The sequence below is a fragment of the Salvia miltiorrhiza genome, chromosome 7 (assembly GCF_028751815.1).
Source record: "Salvia miltiorrhiza cultivar Shanhuang (shh) chromosome 7, IMPLAD_Smil_shh, whole genome shotgun sequence".
In the NCBI taxonomy this organism is placed as follows: domain Eukaryota; kingdom Viridiplantae; phylum Streptophyta; class Magnoliopsida; order Lamiales; family Lamiaceae; genus Salvia; species Salvia miltiorrhiza.
In genome coordinates, this window is record NC_080393.1 from 28777270 (window position 1) to 28788974 (window position 11705).

General features: G+C 37.1%; 1 long non-coding RNA gene across 1 annotated transcript; it reads left to right on the plus strand.

The window, feature by feature from the left end:
• Positions 1–801: 801 nt before the first annotated feature.
• On the plus strand, positions 802–3487 carry LOC130995897 (uncharacterized). The gene is made up of 3 exons (XR_009092312.1): positions 802–841; positions 1186–1317; positions 3243–3487. It is a non-coding gene; the product is annotated as an uncharacterized LOC130995897 (long non-coding RNA).
• Positions 3488–11705: the final 8218 nt, after the last annotated feature.

The window sequence follows — 11705 nt, forward strand, 5'->3', positions numbered from 1 at the left end:
TTTGGTGTTTGTCGGCTCTTGGAGAGGTTTTGAATAGATGATCTTAAACATAGGGAAAAAGTTGGTTACACCATTTTGTTTAAAGAATATTACAAATGTGAAAATTTGTGCTTCTTTTGATTTTAATCCTATTATTTATATCTCACACAGTACTATTTTTATATCATTTGCTTTTTCCTATGGTTACAGAGACCACGTATTACATGGGCCTCAAGGTGCAAAAGAGGTTCAATTTATTTCAGATTTTTGTGAATTTTTTGTTGTGAGTGTATAGTACTAGAGAATCCTCATAAAAATATGATGCAATATCTCGATTTCATTAAACTTGATTTCTATCTAATGTTCTTCTGCATATTTAGCTTATTTAGCTTTTTATGTTAAAATCTTTGTTTATCGAAATAAATAAGGTAATTTTGGTAGGCGTAGTGGTCGTACTCGTAGATAAGGGCTCCCTACAGAGATCAATATCCATTTAGGACCTGTCTAGTCTTGTGTTGCCGATCACTTAATTGGACTAGAGGATACCACTTTTTATGTCAAAAGACTAACTAATATGATGGAAATAAATTTAATTATTTTTTGGCAAGTTTATGCATATAAATGAGTATTAGAATGAAGATATTTGTTGGTTGTTTTGGCAGGGAGTTTGTGATGTGAATTCTTCCTCTTTTTGTACGCATTGTTGTTTTAGTGCATATAACTTGACTTTCTCTTTATCGATAGAAATTTAGTTGCAATTTGAAGTTTATAATTTGGATAATTTTGTTGCAGATTAAGTTGCTTAATACTTTGTTGGCTTGAATTAAGAAAACTTATATTTAGATTGGCATGGGATTATCAAGTGAGTTTTTTATTTTTCCTTCTTTGAAACAATTTTTTACTATTTAACAATTCGATTTGCTTTTGTTCGTCTACATGATTACATCTGCTTTCTTTAATATGTTTCAAGAGATCATATTTCGACTAAAATGAAGGCAATATACATGGAGGCATGACTTATAGCTATTTTTCACCATAAATAATATGGTTTATCCAAAAAAAAAAATAATCCTAGAATTAGTAGCTTTGATCCTTTGATTTTTGTCGTGCTTTTGTTTTGCTACTTATTTTATTTTTTGTTTCTTTTGGTTCTTGCAATTATATGTTCTGCTTCAATTTTGTAAGTTTTCTTATATAACTGTATAGATGGATGATGGTATTGCCTGCTTTTGGAGCTGTTGTTGATGAGATGAGGATTTTGAGCGACAAGAATGTCCAAATATTTGATACAACTTGCCCATGGGTGTCTAAGATATTTCCCCCTATCCTTTATCCATGGTAAATATTCTACCTAAAAAGTAGTTGCATATATTACTGCCTCTCCAACTTTGGTAATGATAGAGTAAAGGTGGAGATGACGCTAACAATATAATTTACTGAACGAGAGGAACTCCTCCACAACGGAGGCCTACAGCAAACACGCTGTTTACAAACTTAATCCCAGCATAAACCCTACTGCTACGATACTCACTATAAATAATAGAAAAGGAAACCCTAACTTACTAAGCCCATGCAACATACTGGACGGGCTTAAGGACTCATAATAATTATTGACCCAAACATAATAAATGACTTAACAAGATAAGAAGAAATAAAGATAAACTTAATCAGCCAAGGTCTATCAATAGCCTCCCCGGGCAAAACAGCCTTGTCCTCAAGGCTGGAGTATGGACCGGAAATAAGATGCCTCAACAGGCGCATGCTGGTGTAGTGCATCGAACTCGGGCTCCCCCAATTCATCACACACAAGGACGTTCAACGTCTTAGGCGGGCAGCGGTGAAGGGGTCCGAAAGTCAGACCGCAACGGAAGCAGGTACCAGCGGCAAGATGTTTTTGAATCTCTGATTGCGGCAGTTGGCGAAAGTTTTTGGCCTTGCTTAAAGGTAGTGAGGCGGCAGAAACCGTGGAGTCGGAAGAGTAGGTAGCTGTGGCTGTTGGTTGGCCGGCTGTGAGAGGGGTAACACGGTGGGAAAACACGGTAGGGGTACTAGGACGGGCAGCACGGCGCGCTGCGCTGACCGCAGAGGTGTAGTCAGTGAGAGCGTTGTCCTGTATCTGCTCTCGCACCGAACGCTGGAGACCACCGAGGAAATATCCTAAGCACTGGTCATCCGAAAGGGGAGGCAGCTGGGCCACGCGGCTTTCGAAAGCAGCAATGTAATCCTCCAGAGATCCTGTTTGATGTAATAGAAACAAGGCCTCGTAGGTGTTGAGCGTGGAGGCATCGCCGAAACGCGCCAATAAGGCTTGGGTGAATTGTGGCCATGCCGGGTTGGGGTTACGACGCAGGAGTAGTTGTAACCAGGAAATAGCTGCGCCAGACATGCCGATAATAGCAAGCTGCAGCTTCATGGCCGGGGGAATGCGATGGACGAGAAAATATTGGTTGGCTCGAGCAATCCAGCCCACGGGATCAGATCCATCGAACCCGGGTAAGTCAGATTTTTGAATCGGAATAGTGGTGGGGTTGGTGTTGTCGGGAACGAACGGCTGTTTCCCAGTGGAAGAGTCGCCGGGATCATCTGGAACGAAGGGTTGTTTTCCAGTGGAAGACACGGCGGCCAAGATGGCTGCAAGTTGAGTTTCCATGGCAGAACGGTTAGCGTCGACTGCTTTGGTAAGGGAGGTTAGCGATGTCTGCAACTCTAACACCACCTTCTCTAAATAATCCAGTTGAGACTCGGTGCTGCGCGTCGTAGCAACCATGGCAGATCGGACCAATTGATAGAGTAAAGGTGGAGATGACGCTAACAATATAATTTACTGAACGAGAGGAACTCCTCCACAACGGAGGCCTACAGCAAACACGCTGTTTACAAACTTAATCCCAGCATAAACCCTACTGCTACGATACTCACTATAAATAATAGAAAAGGAAACCCTAACTTACTAAGCCCATGCAACATACTGGACGGGCTTAAGGACTCATAATAATTATTGACCCAAACATAATAAATGACTTAACAAGATAAGAAGAAATAAAGATAAACTTAATCAGCCAAGGTCTATCAGGTAACGATTGTAATCGAGGCTTTCACAACACTGCAATACCATTTTCAATCCTCCTTTTGCCATCGTCTAAGTCATCTTTATATTCTCTCAATCTTTCATGCTGTCATTTGTTTTGTAGTTTTGCTTCATTGATATTTAATTATTGAAATTAGATGTTTGAAATTTAAAGTGTCATAAACTTTTATTTCAGGTACAAAAGTTATCAAAATGTCAGATTCTTGTAGTTAGGAATTCAGCCCGACCTATTCACAAGAGATATTTGAAGAATGCAACCTCCTGCTGACAATCTTACTCTATTTTTTTTCTTTTTTCCTTTTGGAGATAGTTGATAGGATTTAGAGCAATTTCGTAGCATTTAAACTAACATTTATTGGTTTAAGTTTTCTAATTTATTTATCTTTTTTAATTGTAACAAAATTTGAATTGAAGTTTGAAATGATCATGATATTAATGTTATAGTTAAACACGTCTTTTTGATATTTTTATTTTTATTTTATAATAATTTAGAAAATTATTAACATTATCAATTTGAAAATGAGTGAGTATTAAGCATATATTGTAAAATGAAAAATATCTTTAGTGACACGAGAAAATGATGTCAAATTGTATTTATCTAGATTATTAATGTTGTAATAGGTTATTTATCATGACACATAGTTGTGTCTGGAAATATACTAACCTTTAGCTACACTGATACACGCGACACCGTAAATAAATGTTGGGATAGATCAAATGTTGCAATAAGTATTTTATTATGGCATTTTTAGGTGTCTTCAAAGGTGATTTTTTTTGTAGTTTATAACTATATGCAAGTTCCAATAATTCGAAAAAAATATGTTTGGGATAATATTTACTCCTTTTCTCCTTAATTTATAGTCTTATCCAAAAATAAGAATCTTCAGTGATACCTAACCATGAGAATAAAGACTGTTGTTATAAATTATAACTTGGTGGTTAAGTAATATAATGGATATATTGTGAATATGATCAAATCTGTTGTTTCTAACCTTCAGTGCTTTATAAGACAAAAATAAAATAAAACATGAGTGTTTGATACGATGAAATGAATAAAGGGGAAGTGAAATGAAGATAGGAATTGAATGGAGGGAAGATTTTATGTAAGGATCACTATTTCATTCCTCTTTCATTCCATTATATTTAACACCTAATTAAAAAGAGTTGGGATACGTATTAGCTCAAAACCAAAACAATGAAGGGTCTGATATCCATATAAAAGGATTATATGGTTGTTCAGTGGCTAATCATCAACCATAAATTATGTATAATACACTCATGACTCGACAGTATTAATTTGAATTAAGCATTATTAATTTGGATTAAAAATCAATTTATCCATTCTTTATCTTTAAAAAATGTTTATGAGCTGTTATTACAGCTCACAACTCATTTTTAAGGGTAATTATAGTAGTAATGCGCACGTTAGTCTTCACTAAGTAGCAAATTACATAATGGATAATATTCTAAGGGAAAATAGATCACAAATGATTATAATAAATAAGTACAGCATAAAAATCTCAATCGTGTTAGCCTAAAAAAAACTACTTGTGATCATCAAGTCTTGAGAGTCCTGTGGGATATATATGGCGAAATTGTATCCAACAATCAATGTCTCTAATTAAGAACATCGGAGATGTAATAATTATAAGGAAACAATATACTCGTATGATCATTTTGAAGAAGGAAACATAATATTTGGCCACTAATTAAAAAAATTGTTGGAAAATTAATGGAATATCTTTGTCTTGGTTTTGATGATACCAAAATCCTTAGATTTTCTTTTTGTAGACTAAATCGTTTTTAACTCAAGTGTTAGAGTTCAGTTCTCTAGCTAGACTGAAGACCGGCAGACTGAAGTTTGAAGATTGAAGACCGCTTGACTGAAGATTGCAACTGAAATGGCTGAAGACAAATACTGAAGTACTTAAAGGACAAAGTCTTCACTAAAGATTCAGTTATGACTGAATAACTAATGCTGGCCACGTGGAAATAATCAGACTGATACATAAGTCAAATATCAGTGAACATTCTTCATCGGACTGAAGTCATAAGTTTAAAAGAAGCCATGTACACATCAGTACAGCCGCATTAAATGCAAATATATGAAGATCATCCTTTCCTGAGTAGAGCTTTCCTATTTCGTGCTAACTTTTCAAAAGCACCATACTCCTACTGCTAGGGACGCCCATTCCTCAACAAATCAGGAACCTCGAAAATTGAAGCCTTAGCCGAAAATTCAAATATATCTCACAACGGGCGAATTCTTGAAGACCATCTCGCCAACGGATCTATTCAAGACTTAATTTGCCTGCAAATAGGGCTCTAGGATCATCTTCAATCTTCACCGATTCAAACACTCAAGCTGAAACTCTGCAGAAATTGTGACTCAGCCTACTCACTGCTTTTCAAAAGTTTGAATCGAAGAAGAGAATATCCAAAGTTCAAATCAGTTTACTGATTACCCAAATTCTCTTACATCCTTAGGCAATTTCCTTGTAAAATCCCTAGCCTAAGTTTTGATTCCAGAGAGCCTATTCTCTGTAATCCTGTTGGTATTTCGAATAGGCTTGCCACCAGGCCTCGGCCCGCCGGTTTCGGGCCGCCAAATCCTCGAGCCTGAACCAACCCTTTTGGTCTTTGAACGGGCCGATTTTTGGGCCCGAAACCGGCGGTTCCCGGGCTTTTCCTTTTTTTTTAATTTTTTTTGTATTCTTTTTAGTGAAATTAAATAATTTGTGTTTAAATTTCATAATTTTTACTTTATAAATGTTGAAAAATGTTAAAATTACTCAACTTATACTATATAGTCTTATAAATTATGATGTAAAAAATTTAAAATGTTAAAATTACTCAACTTAAAGTCTTAAATTTCTTAATAACTTAATCTTATACTATAGTCTATAGTCATATAATTTTTAAATATATGTTGTGTTTTTTAAAGCTTGTAATTACTCAAGTAAAATAATTTTCAAAGTAAAGCAAGTGTGTGTAGTGCTAGTGTAATTGAAATATATATTAGTATATAGTAATTAGTACTTAGTAGTAGTACTAGTAATATAATGTAAGCAAGAGAGCAATAAAGTAAAGCAATTAAGCAAGAGAATTATAGAGCAAGAGCAAGAACAATTTAACAAGAGCAAGAGCACATAAAGAATGGAGGAGAATTGGAAGGAGAAGAGAAGAGAGTGTAGAATTGTTAACACAATGGGATGGTTTTGAATGTGGAAGAAGAGAGGTATTTATAGATAAAATTGGGTGGGGAAAAATTAGAATTATGATTTTGAATTTGATAAAGAAAATAAAAAAAATTGAAAAATTTGAATTTTGAGACTTGAGAGCCGGTCAAGGCCCTAGCGCCCCTAGCTGCGCGCCTAGGCTGCCTGTTTGTGCCCCTGCTCCCCTGACCAGCCTGCCGCGCCGGGCCCGGCGAGCCGCAAGCCTCTTCTCCTCTGAACCGTAACCGGACCGTGCGTCCAGGCGGGCCGGTCTTGAAACCGGACCGTTGACTTTTGGGCCGATTCAGGGTCGGCCCGCCAGTTTCGGTTTAACCGTGGCAAGCCTAATTTCGAACCCCTTTTCAAAAGAACGAAAAGAGAGTTTGAGAGAGAGGGAGAGTTCTAGACGGTTGTCAGAACTCAAGAGTTCTTAGCCCCCGCAAGCAAGGCGAGTGTAGTCATTGCAACTGCGTGCTGAGAAGGAGACGAGAAGTCCAATCCAGTGTATTGGCACTGAAACTTTGTTTCAATTTAAGGTTTGCTGTGCACCCGTAAGCACAAGCCCAGAGTGATTGTTAGTGTGATCAACTGACTGTGGAAGTAAGAACTTATTTCCGAACCACGTAAAATTTTTGTGTTGTTTATCGCTTTCAGTATTTATTATTCCTTACTTGTGCACAAACTCATTTTTAATTGAAACTGATAAACTGAACAAAGAAACATAAAAACTAACTAAGTGTTAGTCGCAAATGGTATTTCCTAAGTTTTACTTCCGCTGATATTGTTATCAGTCTAACTGACAAATCCTTGGATAGTCAGTAAGATTTATAACACTCATCTGATTTCAAAATCTAAACTAAAACTTTACGTGGATTATCAGTTAAAGCCTTGTGCCTAACTGAAATCAAAATACTGAAATTGATTCAGTATTAGTCTAAACCTCTTTCTATACTGAAAACTCTTTGACTGTTGACTTCAGTCTACACCTTTTAGTATTAGTCAATACTCACTTCAGTTTCACAAAAGATTTTCAAAAAGTAGCCTACTGTGTATTCCCTCCCCTCCCCATACACCAGTTCAGTGACCCTCCGGGACCCAATAAAAACACAAATTCTGCCCATTTTTTACATTTTAGAACTGTTTTGCCCTTAAATAAGACGTACCGGATTCGGGTCGAATTCGGATTTGCGCGCGGGTTAGGCACATATGGCACTATTAGTACCATATACTCTGTCTTATGTAGTGCTGCACGAATGGTACTTACGGCTATATTAGTACCATTAGTACCGTATACTTGTGTGCTGATATTATTTAGATGGATACAGTTATATGACCATTTTGAACACTTTCTCGTAGGGTTTAGATTATCCATTTAGGGTTTAGATTCTTCATTTAGTGTGCTTTTTTTTTATCAGGAAAATGAAGATGATTTTATTAAAAACTATGGTACCAGAGGTACCAAGAAGGAAGAAATTGGGGAACTACAAAAAACAAGAAAAGAGCAAAGCAGAAAGGATGAAACAATACAGCCAAGGCTCAAAATCACCCAAGGGCATTCGAATTGACCAACCAAGATTTGAAATCCAGGGACGAAGTCTCCAACTTATAAACCTTAGTCTAGCTCCAATGTCTCGTCTTGATCTCGGCAATCATTTTATCTTTACTCCACGTGCCATGATTAAAATCACATTCATTTCATATACTCTCTTATGTAGTATTGCACGAATGATACTTATGGTCATATTAGTGCCATTAGTGCCATTAGAACCGATCACCTACCCACCGTGGGCATGCATAACGTGCCCACCATGATGTGACAATTGTAATTATTGTAAGATAATTTTAATTAGAGTAAGATTTATTAGTTATCTTTCCTAATTAAAATTGCCACATCAATGGTGGGCACGTTACGCTTGCCCATGGTGGCACGTTACTTAGATTTTTTTTTAATTTTTTTTTCCGATTGGCACATATGGCACTAGTAGTGCCATATGTACCTAACCCGCGCGCAAACCCGAATTCAACCCGAATCCGGTTTGCTCTAATTAAGGGCAAAACAGTTTTTACACGTAATAAATGACCATAATTTGTGTTTTTTCAATTAGTGGCCAAATATTGTGTTTTATTATTAAAAATGGCTATTTTAAAAGCGCTCTCAATTATTAATATAAAAATTCTGGCCTAATATCACTTACTATACATTAATTTAATTTTAATTTACAATGTGGATATTTATATCACTTGTTTGACAAAATTGAAAACTATGATAAACTGATTGTAGCTGTATATTTGTATTATTCTATTTTTATTTTTATTTTCTCAATTTTCTCGCTACGAGGGGTTGCATGACAAGCAATGCATGACTGTAATTGATAAAATTTGTATAGCCCAATAAGTATATATTTTTGTGGTTCAATTGGCTAATCCAATTAAGAAGGGAATTAATTCAATTTAAGTAGGCCCAGATACAAGGTTATCAGGGTTGATTGAATCAAATCCTAAAAAGTACGACTTGAGAAAGAAACTAGGATAAGGTCATTGGTATCAATCCCAGGAATATCGTAACAACTAAGGCTTAAGCGTACTTGTGGGTGAAACCCTAGCCGTCATTCGACAAGCAAGCGAAGCCCTAGTCACCACTATGTCACATTATAAATGAGATCCGACTAAGTTAACAGAGGCATCTAATCATTCAGACACTTATCGCCTTCACTTTTACATGTTCTCTATACTCTTCGCTCTCCTGCTCAATCTCTCTGTGTCAACGCTCTCACGTTCTCGAACTCGGATTTTCCATGACCAATCAAGCACACTAGTCTGACCTGCGAGATCCATTATCTTAACCTTACTTTATTATTCAATTAATTTTCGCGTTACATTGATTTATTATGTCAATTATTTCTTATCGCTTGACTATCTTGAGCATCGGAGGTCCTTCTATCAACACCCCTACTGGTGCTAGACAGTCATCAGAGGTTCTTCTATCAACACCTCCACCGGTGCTCCTAGAAAGGGTATAACACATTTGTAGTTTTAGGTTGCTAGTGCTTGTCAATATGGACATACCTGATATCTTATTCCGTGATTGTTGGATCCATCCCCATCAATTTAGCACCCACTGTGGGGCCCTAACAATCAAACATTTCGATAATCTGTTATCGAGCCTTACGATGAGTACCTAGAGTGTTGTACGTGTGAACGAGGCAACCACCCAGACGGAGCCTCCTGCCCAAGTGGAGATAAATGCAAATCTCCGCCTTAGTTGAGCAGATCACGTAAGAACGAGAAAGTAGACTCTTCTGGGAGAAACAAAATGAATAGCTACTTATCCGACTAAATGCTATCATTCATATCCAAACATCCGAGTCTAACATATCGTTCTGACCGGTTCTAAACTCATATAAACCCCATCCTGGATATCGAGGATATTCCACTCATGTCGGGCAGAAAAGTCAACCCAGATGAGCATTCATCCTCAGTAAGGAATAATAGATTCGATATTATTACCCCATCTAACCTAGGATATGTACTTGTGAACATAGGAAAACACGAGACATGTATCCTAGAGCATACAACTAGGACAGATGCCACCCAACTGAACTGTGACACTGATATCAACCAAGCAACTAGGACGTTAGGAATAGATCAGCCTAACTCAGTATGCCGAACGAACGTGAATCAGGGCCAATCCGCCCAAGCAGACTAATATCATGACGGACAGGGACCTGCAACCCTAATTAATCAACAAGATAGAATCTTAAGGCAGACCATCCACTCTGACAGGGTGCCGATTGACTCAACCCAAAACACCTATGGAATTGACTTGCAATCGTACGAGGTCGTCCTAGTGTGATAAGCTAACCCAAGTTGTCTCTCAAGAAAGGTTAAGCAGGGCGTCTAATCATGCTACGCACATAAAAATAATAAATCCTAAACACTCTACACAAAATTCTGGGTCTGTCACTCGCTCTCTTATAACTAATGAGTGATTGAAATAAAGCATGTAAAATTACATAGGCAAGAATCGAATATAAATAAACAAAAGCTATAAACATATCGCTAGGCAACAAACATATAATCTAGGCTAGAGTTCTAGAGGAAAAGCAACAATTCAATAAGATAAACAAACATCAAGAACGTCAATTATCTAACTCACTTAATCAATCTAATATCATTAATCTAACATCAACGATACTCAAACAAGCATCCAAATCCATAGAGAATACTGATAATCACTAGCCTTTAAGAACATATACATGAAATCCGTATCATAAAATTCAACGGAGAACTAAACGAATGAATCGAACAACAAGCTAAATACGTTAACTAGGCGATGAGATAATCAAATGCATCAATCAACATTAATCTATAAGAAACAAAGGTAAACAATCAAGAAACATACGTAGCAACTAACCAATTGAAGAATTCTTACAATAGTTCAATGTAAATGACGATCCAATGCGATCTAATGAAATCCAAAATGCTTCTAATGTGTTTCTCCCCTCTCCAAACTCAAGGAAATATATTAAAATAGCAAGTGGAGGCTATGGAAATCAAGAATGGCCTCAAAACCCTAGAAAAATGGTTTAAAAGGAAATTTCCGTAACTGCCATTTTTCGCGTGGGCGGAGGCCGCAGTAGGCGGTGGTGCCGTGAGGCGGAGGCTGCCGCTGCACCACTACGCAAATTGGAGTCAGAGGGCGCAGACCACTGCATTGCACAATATTTTTGTTTTGATCCGTTCTCTCTCGTTTCAAGTCGGATTTTAGATCCATTTTCGCCAACGAACTCGTATCGAGACGAGCTTCAATTATTCTTCAGGCTATGCAACTTAATTCTGACTCCATTTTTATCCATAAATTAATCAATTCGAGTATAAAATCCCGAGACAACAAAATTAGCACAAAAGCTCAAATCAATCAACTGTTGAGTAAACTAGACCAATATATAAATCAATATCACGCCTAAACACCCATAAAACTCATCACAAAATAGGGCTAAACAACTCCCCCACACTTAGTCTTTTGTTTTTACCTCAAGCAAAGTCCACAAGATCAAATGATACTCCCTCCGTCCCACCGAAAGTGGTGTGTATTCATTTTTATGCTGTCCCACCGAAAGTGGTGCATTTCATTTTTTGGCAAAAATTAGACACCTCTTATTTTTCCTTAATCACTCCCTTATTACATTCTCACTCCTACTTTATCACTTTATTACCTTCCCTCTCCTACTTTATCACATTCTCTCTCCTACTTTATCACTTTATTACCTTATCTCTCCTACACACTTAAAACACTAATCTACAACTCCTTAAATCACGTGCCCAAAAGAAACGCGCCACTTTGCGCGGGACGGAGGAAGTAGTTCATAAAAAAACTTTCTCACCATTCCAATCTCAAACCAATCCAAGTCTCTTAGCCA